This window comes from Magnolia sinica, chromosome 1 (genome assembly GCF_029962835.1).
Source record: "Magnolia sinica isolate HGM2019 chromosome 1, MsV1, whole genome shotgun sequence".
NCBI classification, from domain to species: Eukaryota; Viridiplantae; Streptophyta; class Magnoliopsida; order Magnoliales; family Magnoliaceae; genus Magnolia; species Magnolia sinica.
In genome coordinates this window covers 68,695,078-68,715,497 of record NC_080573.1, presented here as the reverse complement: position 1 = coordinate 68,715,497, position 20,420 = coordinate 68,695,078, and the positions used below count along the sequence as shown (strand labels likewise).

At 39.5% G+C, this 20,420-nt stretch overlaps 1 non-coding gene across 1 annotated transcript; it reads left to right on the top strand.

Moving 5' to 3' along the window:
* The first annotated feature begins 1,950 nt into the window (after nucleotides 1-1,950).
* LOC131223836 (small nucleolar RNA R71) lies at nucleotides 1,951-2,057 on the top strand. The gene has a single exon (XR_009160730.1). It is a non-coding gene; the product is annotated as a small nucleolar RNA R71 (small nucleolar RNA).
* Nucleotides 2,058-20,420: the final 18,363 nt, after the last annotated feature.

Here is a 20,420-nt window from a genome sequence, read left to right as displayed (position 1 = left end):
CTCAATGAGAGTAGAGATGAGCATACTCTCCTGTTCTTGCTCAAGGTGGGAAGAAATCACCACTAGGTATGTCTTGTCTTGACTTAAATAGACCTATTTTAAATCAGATGGCAAAGGTTTTAGGTCAAGCTTTAGTGCTTTGAGGTTAGACGGTAGAGGCACTACATTAACTTGGGGCAATTCTTCAAATTGTGGCTTCCACCGGTTAACTTCAAATACCGACATAACATTAATCATGGTACCCGTCTCCCTAATCATATCATCATCAAAATCATGTGAGTGGACCAGACACGTCTCTAGAGGGTCAGAGGATAAGGTTAAAAGTGTTCTATCTTCCATGAAAGAATCAATCAAGTTAATATCATGGGCATCATCATCATCCTCTGCCTGCTTGCATATATTGAAAAAGATATTGAGCTCCAATGTCATATTCCCAAAAGAAAAATTATGACTCCATTCGTACAATTAATGATTGCATTTAATGTGGCAAGTAATGGGTGACTACGAATGACTAAATTTTTAGTGCTCATGTCCATAATGGGTTGAGTATTAGGATGATAAAATCTATTGGGTATAGAATTTGTCAACCTGGACCAACACATCCTCAATTATCCCTCTCGGTACATGAACTAAAAAATTGGAAAGTTGTAATGTAGTCCAGGTGGGCTTTAATTCACTCAGACCCAGTTGTTCGTAGACCAAGGGATCAGATTTACGTTTGCTCCTAAGTCAAGAAGTGAGTGGTCAATCCGGTAATTCCCAATTACACAAGCAATGTTGGGCTACTAGGATCTTTATACTTCTATGGCACATCTTGCTTTAAGATGACACTCACTTTTTCTGTTAAAAAGATTTTCTTTTGAATATTTTGCCATCATTTGGTCGTACATATGTCTTTCAGAAATTTGCCATATTAAGGTATTTGTTTAACGACATCTATTAGAGGAATGTTGACCTTCACTTGTTTTAGCACCTCTAAAATGTCCTGAGAGTTCAAGAGAGGTTTTAGTGCAACCAACTGTTGGGAAAATGGAGCAATCGGCTTGCCTTGAAGTTCAGGTTCTAACTTATGTGGAGTGTTGCTAGGTCCATCATTGTTGTCCTCTTCTAGGTCCTTGGACTTTTCAGCCCTTACCGGAATAGATTTGTCAATTGTTTTGCCACTCCTAAGAGTAGTGATACACTTAGCTTGCTCCATTTGATTTGAAGAGCTTGGGTTGCTGACTTCATATTGTTGTTTTGGATGGGAAAAGGTTGAGTTGGAAGGCTTCCTTTTTCCTCAATCATAATTTTTGTCTCATGCCCTTGTATGGCCTTTGTAAGGTCATGAAAGGCTTGTAGCATACCCTGATTAAAACGCTCTTGATTTTGAAGATGCTTTTGAACTGGATCCCCTTAAGGTTTCCCTTGATTTAGAATTTAATTAGGGAATCCTTAAGGAGAAGTGCTTTGTCTATTCCTCCAATTGAAGTTTGGATGATTTCTCCAACTAGGATTGTATTTATTGGAAGTGGATCCACTGAATGGTCTTTGGTAATTGTTCACGACATTAGATCGCTCATTTAGTACCTCTTGAAAAACAGGTATTATTGGACAATTTTCAGTGTGTAAATGTTGCAAGCACAAATACAACAAACAATTTCCTTAGCCTTATCCTTCTTTAGTTCTATGGCCTTGAGTTTTCTTGTGAGATTAGCCACTTTAGCATTTATATCATCTTCTTTTAGAAGATAAATTCTGCCTCTCTTCTTTGATTGAGTAGGCCTAGAAGTGGTGCTTAATTTTGGGGAGATGTTCCATGATTGTGTGTTTTTAGCAAGATTGTCAAAATCATCCCACACATCATCGACCTCTTTGTTCATGAATTCCCCATTGCACATTGTCTCGACCATTTAGCGCATGGAAGAAGTCAGCCTATCATAAAAAAAACTTGTTATTCGCCAAGTTTCAAAACCATGTTGTGGGCATGAATTGACAAGATCCTTGAACCGCTCCCAACATTAGAAGAATGTTTCATCTTCCTTTTGGGCGAAGTTCATGATTGATTTTCTAAGGGTGTTTGTTTTGTGATATGGGAAAATTTTCTTAATGAACTCCCTTGTCATGTCATTCCATCTACAAATAGATCATGGACGTAGTGAGTGCAACCATGTCTTAGCTTTCTCTTTAAAAGAAATGGGAAAGAGTTCTTGCCTTACCCTGTCCTAAGACAAGTTCGAAAAATGTAAAGTGGCTATAATCTCATCAAACTATTTCATGTGTAAATATGGATTTTAGATTCAAGTCCATGGAATTTTGGAAGGAGTTGGATCACCCCATGCTTGATATTCATATGTCCTATATTTTTTGGAAAAACCATACAGGAAGGTGTGCTCACCCCCACCGGTTATAAATAATCTCATAAAGTACGAGGCGGGGGGTGCTTGATGCACCTCATTTTCATCCTAAATTTCCTCAACCCTAGGTTGAGGTGGATTTGAAGGTTAATTGGCTGGTTGATTGTAGCCATAGCTTCAGTTACCTTTAAGGATCTCTGGTGGTGTGTAATCTTGTGATGGATAGATGACCCCTCAACCAATCCTCCTTCACTCAAGAGATGTCGAGTGCTATCACGGACCCACTTAGGCATGTAACACCCTCAGTCCTCTAGTTCAGAATCTAACCTAAACCTAAAATAGAAGGGACCTAAAGCAATAAGAAATCTAAAAATAGAAAGAGAGAGAATCAGAAAGAAGTTACCAAATTAGAAGTTTTTATATTAAGATCCTGCAAAACAGAAAAGTAAGTTAGTTTCCAAAAATAAATTAGGAAAGTTCCTAACCTAAAATTAAAAAGACAAGTTAGTTTCTAAAACTAATTTAGATAAACCTTAACCTAAAAATAGAAAGTTATAAACCCAAATCTTAACATAATTTCAAAACTAGTTAATCTCAGAAAAATGAAACCGTTAGTCCTCGGCAATAGCATTAAAAACTTGTTCACAACCCTAAGTGTAGGGTCACTATGTAGTAATAATCTCGGTAAGACCGATGTCGAATCCACAGGGACTAAACTTGTATGTCTTCTGAATTTAACTAGAACTTGAACTAGATGAAGAACTAAAGTAGAAATCTGAATTTAAATGAGTAATTTTGACTAATGAGTAAAGTATCAATTAAAAGTGGGAACCAGGGTGCCAAGGATCCACTTGTAGTAATTGAGATGCTACCTTTTTTAATTCAAGAGATCCAACTAGAATTAGTCCTATCCTATTTAGTTGGAAGAAGAGACAGTCAAATCTCTGAACCTCTCATTGATCTAGACTCAATGAAGGAGAATTGTGGTGAATTGGAAGGGATTCCATCACCCAACCATGCCATAGGACGATGACAAACAACAAGATTTACCAAATCCACAATCTCAAATAGAAAAGAAGATATTTAAAGCTATTACAGATCTATTATAATTTGAGTCACAACAAACCATTATAAAACTGAAAATATTCCTTAGAATCAACTAGAATTCAATGAAGTTCGAACAAGAAAAATCCCATTCATGTTATAAGCTTCACCTCTTAGCCCTAGCTAAGAGGTTTAGCCAACCATAGACATGATTGAACTAATATCGCTTATGAAAAACATAAAAACAAACTAAAGAACGAAGAAGAAAGCTCTTGGACGGTGGCCCCACCCTTTTGCTCCACTCCTTGAACCTTAGAAGATGCTTAGGAATGTCCTAGGGACTCTTATTTATAGTTGTGAATCCCCCTCTTACGCACCGACTTGGAATTTTCACAAACTGCCTCAAATTACGCAATCCGTGGTGGCCCTGCATAACAACTCTGCACGATTTTGGTGGCATCGAAGTTGGTTCAGTGGCACCGAAATCATATATGCATTTGAAATTGTATGTGCAGAGTACTTAGCTGACAAAATGTGCCACCAAATTTACTACCGAAATTGGTTTCGGTAGCACCGAATTAAGCTTAGGTGACAGTGAATTAAGCTATTTTCTTACTAGACTATTTTGTGCACTTTCGGTGCACCGAAATTGGCTTAGGTGGCATCGAAATGTGCTATTTTTTTGCTGTTTAACTTGTGCTTTTTCCAATCTTTTCTCTATCCTTTGTTTTTGGTTTCCTTGGATCTTTGGCATGAAAATTCTCCGTTCTTAGTCTCCTAAGATCCCAACTTTGCCTTGGTGATTCTTGAGCATTGAGTACATGCTTTTAGCGTTCTTTTCAATCCAAGCTCTCAGATTCACCTTGCAACATAAACATGCATAAAACATAACATTAAGCATTATCATGTTTATAAAACTAAGATATAAATGGGGAATAATATGCAATATTTGACCCTCAACATCAAGGCATGTGCTGAAAGATATACTAAAAATAGAGAAATTGTTCATGAAAACCTCTAAGAATTACCCTACCATGTCAGAGAAAATACTCAACATGCATTACTAAAATGTGGCGGGAGCATTACATAGTCTGAATGGCATCCTTTGGTATGCAAAAGTGCTAAAAGGATATGTAAATGTGGTATTCTCTTAATCTTCAAGGGATATCTTTATTTGATTATATCCTAAATGTCCATCCAGAAAACAGCAGTAAGAATGACCAGCTAACCTTTCTAAAATCTAATCAACAAAGGGCAAAGGGAAGTGGTCTTTCCTTATGACAGTATTCAATTTTCTGTAGTCAATGCACATTCTTCAACTAGTTGTTACTCTAGTTGCAACGAGTTCATTTTTCACATTTTCTATGATGGTGATTCCAGACTTCTTAGGTACAACCTAAGTTGGACTCACCCATTGGCTATTGGATATAGGGTATATGATACCTACATCCAACAACTTTAATACCTCAGCTTTAAGTTTTTCTTTCATATTTGGATTTAACCGATATTGTGGTTGTTTAGATATTTTCACATTATCCTCGAGGTGAATGCGATGAGTACAAATTAAAGGATCGATAACCATGAGGTTTATAATCATCCACCCATGGGCTCCTTTGTGTTCCTTGAGAGTATAAATAAGCATACTCTCTTGTTCTTTATTTAGGTGGGAAGAAATTGCCATTAAATACGTTTCATTTTGACCCAAATAGGCATATTTAAGATCAGTGGAAATAGGTTTAGGTCAAGCTTTGGTGCTTTGATATTAGATGGTAGAGGCATTATGTTGGTTTGGGGCAATATTTCAAATTCCCGCCTCCATCGGTTAGTGTAACATCGAGCAAGGCATCCATCTCCCTAATCACATAATCATCTAAATTAGTGGAGTGGGCCAAGCACATTTCTAAGGTGTCAGAGTATATGTTCCAAAGTGACCTATCTTCCATGAATGAATCAATCAAATTTACTTCATGAGCATCAACAACATCCTCTGATTGTTTATACATATTAAATATGTTCATCTCTAATGTCATGTTCCCGAAAGGTAATTTCATAATCTCATCCCTACAATTAATGATGGCATTTGATGTAGTTAGGAATGGTCAACCAAGGATGATATGAATTTGAGTGCTTGTGCCAATGATGGGCTGTGTGTCCAAGGCAATAAAATCTACTAGATAGTAAAATTTATCGACTTGGATGAGGACATCCTCTATCATCCCTTTCAGTATACAAATCAAACGATCAACAAGTTGAAGTGTGGTCGTAGTGGGTTTTAATTCATCGAGACAAAGCTGCTTGTAAACTGAGTATATAAACAAATTCATGCTTACCCCCAAGGTAAGTAGTGTGTTGTTTTGACAAGAAACGAGAGTATTTCAATTGGGGGGATCTTATTTAATAATAACAAAGAAAGAATGGAAGAACAATCATCATCTGATATGTTATTAATTCAAGAGGTTCATTTACATCCTCATATTTCCCTTGATTCCAACATATCATGTACAAGTGTAATGAGATGTTATAATAAAATTTATCAGAATGTCAATGTTGACAGTATTTTGGTCTGTGATATGCTCTTCGTTATAATCATAGGATTATGCCAATCTAGGAGTTCTTGGCTTTGAAGATTCTTCCAATTCCTTTAGTTTCAGTTGTGAATAACGATCTTAGAGAATATGATTGAATTTATGTTGAAATAGTTAGAGAATTATCATCTAAAAGCCATCTGAAAGAAGTCTTGTATAGTGAGCATAGCTTCATTGTGCACATAACAAGGCTGTTGCATGCAGTGCAACATATCCTTGTTGCGCGCAGCGTAATAAGTGTAGTCTGCATGTTCCTCTTTCTCTTCTTCTCCCGTGAGGTACCTGGGAGAAGTCTCAGATCTTCTTATGATTTTCCTGGAGTTCTAGAGTTGCGAATGAATCAAAATGAAGAGGGGGAAGGGGTATTTATAGGACACGACATGTGTAAACCCCTTCTTCTACACAACAAAACAGATTGCGCGAGTGTGTAGAAATAACAATTCATGTTTCTGCAAAGTGCTATACTCTAGTCCACACAAACCATTGCATTGCGCGCCGCGCAATGAAAGTGTATTGCGGGGTTAAAGATCCATTTCTTCTCTTTCTTCCTTCTTTCTTTCTCTATGCTTTTATTTCTACTTTTCTTCCAGATTCTGTGCCCCAATAGATGCCCCCTTGATCCTCTATTTATCTTATTCTAAAATGAATAGATGATAATTTTTTAAAAACAAACTACTCCTTTCAAATCCATTGCGCACCGTACAAATCTATTGCGTTATCGGGTCTGCGTAATGGGAATCGGGTCTCAACCAGATATATAAGGCAAGGTCAGGCCACCTCAAAATATTTATCCTTCTCCTAGTAGTCCTCATGAGCAACTGACCTTCTACACAATAGACCATTGCGCACAAATGGACCTCCTTACAAGAAGTCCTTGCACAATCGTTTTTGCTTTGATCAGAATTTCCTTTAGTGTTCAAACTCTGCTAGAATTTTCATAGAAATCTTTGATGGTCTGCACTAAGAAACGTCACACTCCTTCTCAGGAGCAAGCTTCCCTTCCTCATCATTCAGAACCCTTGAACCTTCAATCACCTTCAGTTAAAGGTCGTCCTCTTAAAAGGGTACGGATCACTAGCAAGTAGCCATCTTTCTTCAAGGAACCAGTCCTTCCTATCATTGATTTTTCAGACCGCATAAATCTCCTAACTACCCCTATTCATAATGCCATCATAATGGGAGACGTTGAAAGACCTCCAAGGGAAGGCCATGAAGCTGACTGGGATACTTGGTTGAAATCTATTGCCAACATCCACACCGACAGCTCTCATCCAGTTGATAGAGAACCCACCCCTCCTCTTTCTTTCACGAAGAAGAAGAAATCAAAGAGTAAAGGAGAATTACTATAAGATAAGATTAAGAAACACAAGAAAAAGCGCCTTCAAAACATATGGGATGGCATGGAGATCCACCAAGAAGTGATCAAGTTTAGAAGCCGTCATAGAGACGAGATGGTTATCTTTCTACTGAATCTACACTGTCACTTTTCAATCATTCATAGTGAGCCAACCGATCAGATGACATAGAATAGGCTTTCGTATACTGTGAACTGGGTTATAAAAGAACCTTAGATCGTGGAAAGCTTTCTGTGAGAAAAAGCATCGCAACAGAAAACATGTTGAATTTCTTACATGTGCTTTCTAGTTCCCAGCTATAATCTACATACCCTTTATCCTAACACTGTTTCGAGACCCTCTAGCAACTCTATGGGGTATCGATGAATTTCAGACATGTGGTCTTTTATCCCATCATGCTTATTATAATGGTTGGGCGAGAGCCGTTCTCAAGAAATATACCCAAATTTTGGTCGACGTCGATTTATATAATGCTATCGAAGTTACTTTTGAGCATTTCTTCAAGGATACTATGATCTTCAAAGGCTTCTTAAAGTATTGGTGTACCACAACGAATTCTTTTCACTTGCCCCTAGGTGAGGTTAGTATCACCTTATGGGATATACACCGGATGGCAGGACTTCCAGTTACGGGGTGATTTTTTGATGAGTTTGTTCCTACTAATAAGGAGTTTGCTTATTTCGAGCCTCCTCAAAGATTGCTAACAAAATTTGAGACCATTACAAAACTTTTTTGGGAGATGCCAAAGTTCCCTGATATTCGAAAAATATTGCCTCTCCAGTGGATTGCACATTTTATGAGGAACTCGTGGTATATTCTCTAATCATTTTACTTATATTTAAAATATGTGCTTATGTACTATATACTTTTTAATATTCTTGTTATCTTTGTAGCTTTTCAGGCAGTCACTTGCAAGACTTGGAAACTCTTAAACACAACATAACAAGTCCGGTAGATTATAGCCCTTATGCCAAAGATTGTAACACGTATGATACTAAATATAGTTGGAATAATCACAATCATAATGACTGGCTGCGTTTCTAGCAGATTGGCTTAGTTTGGTGGTATTGCTAAGTTTTAAATGGGTAGATGTTATTCGGCCGACTTTGTTTGTAGCTGTGGGAGCTATGGGAGAAGGCCAAAAATATTCATTCTCTCCTCTGGTTCTCTGTTCTCTTTACAGGGCATTCGGAGATGTAACTCCCCAAACTTTTCAATACCTAAGTATTGAAAATTCTCGAGTGTTACCATGAAATTTAATTTAGAATAAACAAGTGTATGTGACTAATTTCGCCTATCTTAACCTTACATCTATTCTCTAACCTGAGTTTGACAGTTGGGAATAACCTCTATTCATAGATCAAGTCATTCGACTGTTGCTTTTTGGGACAAGATCATCATATATCCAAGTATTCTCACTTGTTCATCATAACCCACCGTTTAATCAACTTTTACTGCTTGGTAAAGATATATGATTATCCACTTTAAGTTTGGACCACCCGATCATGGTAAACTAACTACTTGATCTCTACATCCTCTCATACAGGTATTGAATCGAGATGTTGTTCTGTTCATCTTATTCACCACCTATGAATATGCTTAAACCACCATTAGGACTACAATTTGAGGAACTTGCACATGTGAACAAGTCACTTGAATCTAACGGTATACATATTCTACCTCTTGATCACTCCAAAAACCTACTTGTGTTCATCTGTTTACAAATCTGACCGTACAACCACCTACATACATGATCAGAGTACTAACTATCAAAATTTCTGATTTTTAACATGTCATTTGATCGTCCATCATATTTGGATCCGCCAAATGGGCCGCCTAAATATCAGAATGAACTGCTCAGTTAGAAGATTGTAAGGTATATGCCACAACTACAGGCTGACTTCTTTATTAGATATATAAAAGAGTTGGTTTAGACCTCAGAGCTCTATAGCCTATTAAAAAGGCATCTTGGTCATTTGTAAGCGATCAAGGCCCAAAATGGTGTGATGGAAAGAGAATGAAAAATAAAAAAAAATGTTTGTCAAATTTCAATGCATTTGGATAGTGTAGTTCGATGTTCACAACCCCAAGTGTAGGGTCGCGTTTTAGTAATAACTCGGTGAGACCGAGGTTGAATCCACAGGGACTAAACTTGTACATATTTTGAAAATAACTAGAAGTAGAACTAGAACAAGATCTAAATTTAAAATCTGAATAAAAGAGAGTAATTGTGAATAAAGTATCAATAATCTAAAAGGAAATTAGCGTGCCAAGGATCCACTTGTAGCTATCAAGATGCTACCTTGCTTGATTTAATAAACACTATTGGAATTGGAGTCCTATCCAATCCAATTGGAAGATAAGAGAATTGAAGCACAATATGAATTTTGCATTGAATTAGTTCACACATGAAGGAGTATTGTGATGATTGGAAGGGATTCCATTATCCTACCATGTCACCCCCCAAACTTGAAAACTAGGCTCACAGAATTCCCGATCGCCGAATCCGGCGTCAACAGCCTTCGTAGTACCCTATTCTCAGCTCCCAGTACCCATATGCCAGGTTCTGATCTTGGGATCCTATAAGGAGGAGTTTCAGCCTGAATTTTTATAAAGGAGCATAACCACAAGCATAAACAAGTCACAAAACAACATCACCACATATCCACTATAATAAAACATTGAGTACAATACGGAAAGGGAAATACAAAGATAGTCAAAAGCTCCAAGATGATCTGTCACGCTCTCCTGCCTCAGCGCTGCTGCGATTCAACGTCACCTGCATGCAAGGGTCATGCATAATCTTACTAAGAAGCTTAAAGGGTAGTGCATGTGTGTGTAATGCATGTGCCAAGCATAAAAATATCAAAGTAAGTGAAAATACTGACAAGTTCATGAATATTGTCAATCTAATCCAGAGTATGTGATATAAGACATAGTAAGCTAAATGTCATATGCTGAGGATATAATGCAATATGAAAATTCTGATAAGTCCATAAATACGATTAGTTATATCCAGGATACGTAATGCAAAATAAATGATAAGACTGGTGTGTTAGTCGGGATGACAGTATGTGGTATCGCTAGCTATGGGCTTCATCACAAGGGGCTTCTATCCAAACTTGTCCCATACCTGAATTTGGATATCTAGACTCCACATGGTAAACTCCTAATCTCAGGTTAGTTGCACACCTAACCAAAATCATGGCCATTACGAAGGTACACATAATGATTTGGTTACGCGCCACTAGCCTGAGTGGATAGTGAATGAATGAATGAATGAGTCAAATATTGGACACGTCCATATTTTAGTACAACTCATCTCTAGTATATCACCGGGGTCTAGTACACTCTACACTAGCCGCCACCTCACTAGATGCACAACTAAGTGAGTGGAAAAGACCTCACTACCCGCTTGGTCAGTAGTTTTCCAATACATACTCGGCTCGTCGATAGCGGACCCATTTACGAGCTGGTCAAACTGAGCCTAGCTTACAACCCCCTACCCTCGGGCGGATAAGGCTACACACCTTTCACAACCGACTAAGACACAATGGGAGACGCGGTTTACTAGTATTTAGTACTTGGGTACTTATGTATCCACTCAGTCTAGACGTTGGAGCATCCTCTGGTACCAAGAGGGTTTAGAGACTTTTACCCACAAACATCCTAAGTGCCCATATGCTAGAACCAAACATTTTCGAAATCCCATTTGGTCATCCACGATATACCTGTGGAGGCCACAACCTTAATGTCACTAAGACACAAAGTGATCATGTCACACAAAATGCGAGATGCATCAATCATATCATCCAGTCACGAATCAAACCTGCGTGTACCACGTGATCATGTGGGACAACTCTGTCTCTCAAGGAGTCCCCTAAATAACTCAACCCAACGAAAAATGCTATGATCAATCATTCCTCATAACAGGCATACAAATGATGCGTATGGACATGTATCATGACATAATATTAAGCAGGTTCTCATTGTGTCCTAGTAGATTAAGTACACTAGCTTGATTATCAGACGTAAACAATGATCGGCCTAAGTACATGGTGGGGTCCATAGAGGGACAATGGATCTAGCCTAAACATTCAGATAGACTCTAAACAGTGGATATACCAAATCTAATACCACATATTCTTCTATCTACGGCAAATGGTGATGATGTACTAAACAATAATTATACCAAATCTAATACCACATATTCTTTTATCTATGGCAAGGCAGTGATGATGCACTCTTCTTCAGACAATGGATGGCCTAGATGATACACTAATGTCAAGGATGGAGCTCACACTTGTCTCAATAAGGAGATAGTCAGTGTGGGTGATATATACATGTCACCAAGTCCTAGCAAATGGGGTACAAAGGTAGGATACATCACTCGTGGTGAGTCAAGTGGGCATACATTAAGGTGAGTTCACATGGTGAGCTAATAAGGTGAATAATTGGGCTTTCTCAATCTCTTATCATGAATAAACTGGGCTTTCTTATGGGGCCTGATACATATACAAAGAGGGCTTGGTGGAGTTCATACATTTATGACTATGTGTCCTTCTAAGTGGATTGGATAGCTTGCTCAACACCTAAGTGGGCCTTTGGTATGATCACTAAACTTGGGAAAAACATGTATCTAGGTGGGTCAAATTTCTATGGAAGGCCCGGTATGAACATAATGTGAGCTCCAAGGTTTGGACAATCCTACAGGGCATGGTGGAAGGTACTAACACCAATGTGGCCCAACAGTTTGGGGTGGCCCAAATCAGGGGAAAGATAGGCAGTGGATTTGTATTAGGCCCTAGGGAGGTTTGCAACAGTGGACATTTAACCACTATTGCCCCTAAGGTACGGTCCGCTTGGGATTTGAATCTAAGTCACAACAGGGCCCTCGGCCCTTACACTATCTGGAAAATGGATGGGCGGCGAGAACAAAATCACATACACTATGGTGGGCCTCATGAAATAGCCCACGACCTAGGGATAATGGGTAGATATTGTGGGTAACACATACATCATAGTGGGCCTCATGGGGCAGTCCACACGCTCCTGAAATGAATGAACAACGTGGATATACAACACATACATCATGGTGGGCCTAAGAGGAGGGGGGGGGGGGGGGGTCAGCGCAGTAGGACACTTAGACCTGCTGGACGGTCTGAAAAAACACACACATGTAAGTTGGGCCTCGCTGCCCTTAGCTGGGCGTCCTACTGATGGATGACCTAGAATACATACACCTCATGGTGGGCCTACACATTACAGATGGGTCCCACCAGATGGATAATGTGTATAAAACACCCATTATGCTGGCTAGCTACTAGACGGTCAGTCCACCAGTGCCTGGCCCAACTGGGCATCCAGTCAAATGGATGGCCTAGATTAAAACATATTCATGGTGGGTTCCACTAAATGTGGGCCACCCAGGAGTGTGGGCCCTGTCCAGGTGGGCCTCAAAATAGAAGGATGGCAGTGATAAAACATATATATCATGGTGGGCTGACAACTGTTGGACGATCAGTCCAGCAGTGCCTGGGCTCATCTGGGCGTCGGACTTGCTTCATAAATGGGCCCATGGCCTTGGAAATATGGAGGGAGGGTGTGGGTACACAAATGCAGCATGGTGGACTCCACATGAGTGGTCCACCACTACAACACCAAGCTGATATTTGTGTTGTCCTGCCATCTAGACGGTCAGCAGTCTGGATGGTTCTGTTGCTGCTAGTGTAGCCCACAAAACACTAGACTTGCACTGATGTAGATGGACGGTGTAGATATAAAGCACATCAAGGTGGGGTCCACGAATGTGGCCCACCAGATTTTGATTCAAAGCTGATATTTGTTTTTCCTTCATCATCAACGCCTGCTACTAGACAGTAGCAGGTCTAATGTAGATGGCCCACCTGGCCATGTTCTGGGCGGGCAGGTGATGGATGGTGAGGATGAAACTCATACATCATGGTAGGGTCCACAAAGGTGGGCCACACAGCCCCGGGACCCAGCCTATATTCATGTTTTTCCCTTCATCAGGGCCTGCCTAAAAACGGACAACACATGTGCTGTTGGACGGTCAACAGGGTGGCCCTACTTGGAGGATGGTAAGGCTGTCCCACTATTTAGACGGTCTGAATCATCATACATGTATCCAATGGGTGGGCCAACATACAAGGGGGAGAGAGAGAGAGAGAGAGAGAGAGAGAGAGAGAGAGAGAGAGAGAGAGAGAGAGAGAGAGATGTGGAGGGGAGGGGCTCCACCACTATAAGCCCTCCCTTAGAGATACAATACATACATCATCTTGGGTCCCAATTCTTGTGGGCCCACCAATATAAATCAATGGTGGAAATCCCTTTCCCACCAACAATTGCAAGGTCTAGATGACCTTCTTTCAATAGGAATCAAAATAAACATCATGATGGGATCCATGGAGCCTCATCATGGAATTCATATATGTATCATAGTGGCCCACTGGCCACACCTATAGCCCAAAATGGGGTCCCTACCATTAACCGATAGGCCCAACTTGTCTCATGAATGAAAGCAATATCTAAACTTAGGATCGCCCACTGTTGGATCTTCTTCTTAGTTCTTTGGCTTCCTTAGCTCTTAAGGTTCTTCTTTTATGGAGGATGATGAAGATTGAAGGGTTGGGATGAGAAATTTAGGGTAGGGAAAGATGGGTTTATGTAACGCCCTGAAATTCGGGGGTCGAGCATAACTCAGCTCCCGAGTTCCAAAACATCACTTATGCAACATATTTAATGGTGGATGTATGTTGACTGTATTAGTGCATAAAACATGGAATAAATTAAGCCAAAACACAGATATGATTCAGGGACAAGTGAATAAAGCAAGCAGAAGACTTATAGGAAAACATGTGTACAAGTGTAAATCCCTGAATTACATATACAAGCCAGATAGTTTGAGAGTGTTATGTAACCAAATTATAAGTATCAATTACATCGTTTCAGTTCCAAAAATATAATCCCAGAGATCCCGCGCAACAGACCGAGGCTCGCTAGAACCCGTCTGAAAACTGCATATAGGAGAAGGCAGCCTCGTCGTCATCCAGCTCCCGCTCTGCCTCAGACATCGCATCCACATCTGCAACATCAGGGCCTAAGACAGAGTCTGGTGGGTGTGTAACATCGCCCCAGAAACGTGGGAGTGAGTGATCAACTCAGTGGAACAATAAGGCACTGGTTAACATGTTATCAGTTCAATCAAACAGTAATGATAAAGCAGAAAATTAAATAAATCCTAAGTACTCTTGTTAATGCAGGTATGAATGCAATATGATGCGTGCCCTCACGCGTACACCCTCAGCGTCTTCATCTTACGTTACGCATGACATCGCCTCAAAGTGCGCCACATCTACAAAGCACATGCAAATGCGGTGCATGGATATGATTACCAAGTTGTTATTAGGTCGTTTCACATAACAGGATTGGGAAGCTAAGATACCTTCCTCATGTCACCATCCAAACAGTGATCCATGCTAGGGTCGTCAATCCTAGTCATCTCATACGATCATATGTTTGAGGTCGTAGCAAAGGGCTCGTCACCAATCAATGCACGCCTTTCATGCCTTTACTACCACAATTTGGCTCGTCACCTCCTTGCGGTATCCAGGTATGCTCGAGGTCACTACAAAGGGCTCGTCACCAATCAATGTAGGCCGACAGCACGAATATAGTGTCCCATACCACCATAATCGGCTCACAAGTTTAGTTGCTCATTGGTCACTACGGGGAGGCTCGTCACCCCAGCGTAGGCCGACAGCTCGACCACGGTGTCCCATACCACCATGTTCGGCTCATGAGTCTTAGCGGATCAGGTACCATGGTTATTAGGATTTCACTGGTAAGTTCGGTACCCTAGATTCAAGCAGTAGCGTCCATACATGGTTAACATACATCGGACAATCGGGTTACTTGACGAACTCGACTAGCACGAGCGCATGTTGAATTGAACGACATAGAGTGCGCAAACACTCCGCGTGGCTAAACCACTGCCGACAACTCTAATACGACTCGGGTTCGTCTAATACGTCCTACATGGCGAAAGCAATCTCAACCACGTATATAGGGTCAATTACCGATTTCCTGGACTAAGGCATAGTCCCAAACACCTTACACTACTACAGATACTCATATGGATTGTAAGACAGTAATGAAACAACAACTCAAATCATGGTACACCAGCACTTGAAGAATATCAACTTAACGTAAATGTAAGCATAGGTAATGCTTGAATTTAAATAACTTGGAAAGTAATTGCATAAAGGAAATCATGCGCATCAATAGGAGTATTGAGAATCACTTCTCAACGCCCACAATTAGTGTAATCAGTTACACTTAGATCATTCATGCATTTCTACAAACACTTAGCATACATGGAACAACATACATGACATATGTTGGAATACATGCACTTAGACAATCCCTTTTACCAAGGAGTCATCATACATGCACCTAGCATACATACATGACAAATAATCATGACAAACACAAGTGCATATTTTATACGTATATGGTACTTTATAAATACACATAGAATACACAAATCTCAATATAGCACATGCATATCAGGAAAGTAATGTAAACATAACATTTGGCATGTGAAATCTCATCCATAACAAGAATAAATCACTAACTGGGATTGAAAGCCTTGAAAACCATAACCTATACACTTAAAGTCCTCACCTTAAGCAAAGAAAGGAACCGCCGAGCTGATTTAGACGAGTTGTCTTCGTCAACGGCGCTAGAATACCCTAAAATAAGGATAGAAATGAGATTTAACAACACCAAGTCTAGTCTAAGCTCTAACACAGGTTAGGGTTAGGTTAACTTACCCCAAAAGAACTCAGAATCGTCGGGAGAACGATTCAAAGTGAAGGTTCGAAGATGAAGAAGAACAAGGAAGAAATCAAGATGATTCACCAACTTATCTCTCTCACTTTCTCTCTCTTTTCCACTCTCTTTCCAAGCTAGGGTTAGAGAAACTCGTATGGAAAAGAGAGCTAGGGTTTAAGGACTATAAATAGACCTAAACTTGACGAAAATAACCCCAGGGTCAAGGTATACTTAGGTTATAACCAAAGTAAGCCTTCCTCGATCCAACGAAGCACTTCTGGTGGGCCTATAACCACGAAAGGTCGGACTTAAGCTCACTGACCATGGATCTAGGTCAGGCTGAGTTTTCGTACCGACCGGCTCTTCAGATCAGCCGTGACGGACCACACTTAAATCAACGGTCACAGAATCTCGATTAGGTCCACAAGCACTAGGATATGCCTGGGCCAACTATCCTGATTAGAGGGTGAAATTAGGTCAGAATCCAACGGTCAGATAGCTTAAAATCGTCGCGCAAGCGACACGACTCAGATTTCAATAAAAGCTTAATAAATTCCAACCGTTCTCACACTCTTCACTCCGAGCTCAAGCAAATCGACCCAGAACATCAGATCGACTTGATTTTCGAGGGGATGACCAAGCCCAACTCGGTGACCGCAACAGCCTAAGATCATCGCCATCGGACTTTCGACGCGCGGTCCAGGTCCAATCCAGATCTTCCAAAAATTCCCCAGAACAACTGGATTTAGCGATGGATCCCAGATTTCAGAGTAACGTGGCGCTCACTAATCTACACGTTTAGAGCCATGCAGATACAATTTAAAGTGATTGATGCGGATTTCACAAGCAATCGAGTAAAGCGCTAATTACCCCAAAACAACTACTTAAGGAAAGATTAGCACAGAAAATTCCAAGGTCGTTACAGTTTAACACTTGGGTTTTTTCTCTCCTTAGAGCTTCTCTTGCTTGGACGGTCACTCTCTCCTTGGTTGCTTGGGATGGGTAGAGAAAATGAGAGAGAAAGGGGATGTGATGGCTAAGAGGGTGATGAGTGTGTAATATAGTGATGGTTGGAGTGATGGGTGTGTAAGAGAGGAGTGACATGAGGGTTGACTTTGGGAGTGGTTACTTGTCATGAGGGAAAAGAGAGGCATGAGTTGTGATGGGTTGCGTACTTAATTACTGATGTGAAAGATGGGTAGAGATTCTCTGGAATCTCTCGAAATTCATAACATGCAGCGTTTCCTCGAGATATACATGGGCTCATAACTCCTCGCTTGGGTATTGCATCAGTGCGTAAGACGTGGCATTGGAACTGCTGTGATGGTGCGGTCACTAGGTCATAGGTTTCAGGTTGAGTTAACTCAGGTCTTCGAGATGCGGCTTAAGGTCGCGTGCATTTACCGTCTACAGGTTGTGGGTCACTAGAATTCGATGGGGAGGATTGTGGGAGTTGGTGGAACGGTAGGTACCAGGATACGGGCCTTACATACCATGCCCAAGAGACGATGGTGAATAACAGGATTTATCGATCTCACAACCTCAGAATGGAAAAGAAGATATTCAAAGCTATCTCAGCGTCTATTGTAATTTGAGTCACAATAAACCATAGAAAACTGACAATATTCCTTGAATTAAAACTAGAAATCAATGAAGTTTAACATAAACAAGAATCAAAGAAAAATAAACATCCGAACATGTTACAAACTTTACCTCTTAGCCATAACTAAGAGATTAGCAATCGAAGCAGAAGAACGTCGTCGACTCTCTACATAGGCTTCCTCTCCCTTTCCAAATCCTAGAAGATGCTTTGGAACATCCTAAGAAATCCTATTTATAGTTGTGGAACTCCAACTTTCACACCAAGTTGGAAAAATCCACAAACCGCCTCAAATTTACGCACTCCGCGTAAGCTCTGCACAACCCTTGAAGTCTATTCTGGCACTTTCTTAGAACAATGTTTTTCTGGCTCCGGAATTTCAGAATATCTTTTTTAGGATTCTTTTTTTTCACTTCAAATCTTCGATTCTCTTCATTCCTAATTTGGTTTTCTTGGATCTTTGGCATGTGAATTCTTTATTAATGACTTTCAAATCTCTAATTTTTCATTATCTTCTTTTGAGCTTTAAATCCATTCTTTTAAGCGCATATTTATCATAAGATTCCGAATCACCTCGCATGACAAAAATGTATATAATTAAATCAAATTATCAATTAAATGCCATGAAAACTAGTGTAATTGAAGGGTTAAATATGTAATATTTGAGTCTCAACACACCCCCCAACCAGCATTTTACTTGTCTCAAGCAAAACATGTGTGACATAATCTTCAATTCTCGAATTGCAATCCTCTTTCACAAAACACTCTTTTGTGTAAACAAGTATGAATGAGTATAATCCAAAGAGGTGAGAGTGAAAAATTGAAAACCTAATGCCGAATCACACGAGCAATCCATCAGGTATGTTCTTCATCAATCATTTAAAAGCATAAGTTCATATATAAAGTTTTCCCAATGTGCTTAGTGAATTTCAACTTACTTTCCATAAAAGTACTATTACTTCATAATGTTAGCCATGCTCATCACCTTAGGATTACTTGAATAATCAAGTGCTGATTCCGAACTTATCTCCCTTTTCTTCTTTTTCTAGTTTTTGATTTTATATCGAAGGTCCTTTTTATTTATTTATTCTTTTCAGTCTTTTTATTCTTTTCTAGTCTTTTCATTATTCATGACCTTTTTGTCGATCTCACTATTTTTTAACTGGTTCTTTTCATCTTTTTAAGGTGGATAAAATTCTCCAGACTTAATTCTCAACATCTATTAATGATACACATACTAACAATGAGAAATTCTAGTACAATTCACAGAAAGCAATTTGAATGTGGCTTGTGACTTAGATTAACATGATATTCAAACTTCCTCTTAATCAATGAAGTGCAAGAACTTTAGTAATAATTTACTCGGTTGATCAAACTCCAACAATTCAAAATTCAATCTCCATATCATCATCATACTCAAGACATTCTTAAGTGCACAAACTTTTGTTTTCTAAACATATTTTTAATTTGAAAATTTGAAAATTTTCATTTTTTTGCTCAAAGACTAAGAAAATACTGATTAGTTTACTTAATCCACACCCCTCAACGTAAAACCTACATTATCCTCAATATAAAAGATATGATCATGCAATGCACATGATGTAATGAAAAGAAAGTAAAAGTGATAGAAAGGTAGTACCTGAAGAAGGAGAATTGAAACTTTTCCAAACTGCTCAATATGTAAATAGGTTAGCATGAAGACTAAACATACTGAAAAGTAAACTATCCTAATTCTAAATTCTATGAAAGCAATAAATCTAACTACACCTCCATCAGATTAAGCGGTCAATCCTGATACATAGGATCAATCGGAGGTATTGACATATCCTCTGAATCAAACTTCTTAACAAATGGCTTCAGACGATGTCCATTCACTTTGAAAACATTGTCATTTGTCAGATTCTTTATCTCGATGACCCTATGAGGTAGACATTAGTAACAATGAAAGGGCCGGTCCAATGAGATCAAAGTTTACCAAGAAAAAGATGTACCGAAAATTGTACAGAAGGACTTTTTGATTTGGTGTAAATGATTTTCGAAGGATGTTCTTGTCATGGACCACCTTCATCCTGTCCTTATAAATTCTCAAGTTCTCATAAGCATCGTTCTGGATTTCCTTGAGTTCATTCAATTGAAGTTTGTACAACGAGCCAGCGTTATCCAAGTTGAAGTTCAAGTTTTTAATAGCTAGTAGGCTATGTGTTTCAACTCCATAGGCAAATGACAAGCTTTCCCATAGACTAGTCTAAAGGGAGACATTCTAATGAGGGTCTTAAAAGTTATATGGTAAGCCTATAAAGTATTGGTTAAGCAGATCGACCAGTCCTTACGGTCAAGGTTAACCAATTTTTCCACAATTTGTGTAATTTCCCTATTGAAAATCTCGGCTTGCCCACTTGTCTACGGGTGGTATGGAGTGCTCACTTTTTGAGAGATGCCATTGTTCACAACCCCAAGTGCAGGGTTGCGATGTAGTAATAACTTGGTGAGACTGAAGTTGAATCCACAAGGAATGAGGAACACAGTCTAGAACTAATCTATGTCTAACTTGGTTGGTCTGGGTTTTTAATCCAACAATTTAGAAAAAGGTTTTGAAATAATAAAGGTAAAAGGACTAAGGATCTAGGAATCCACCTATAGTAAT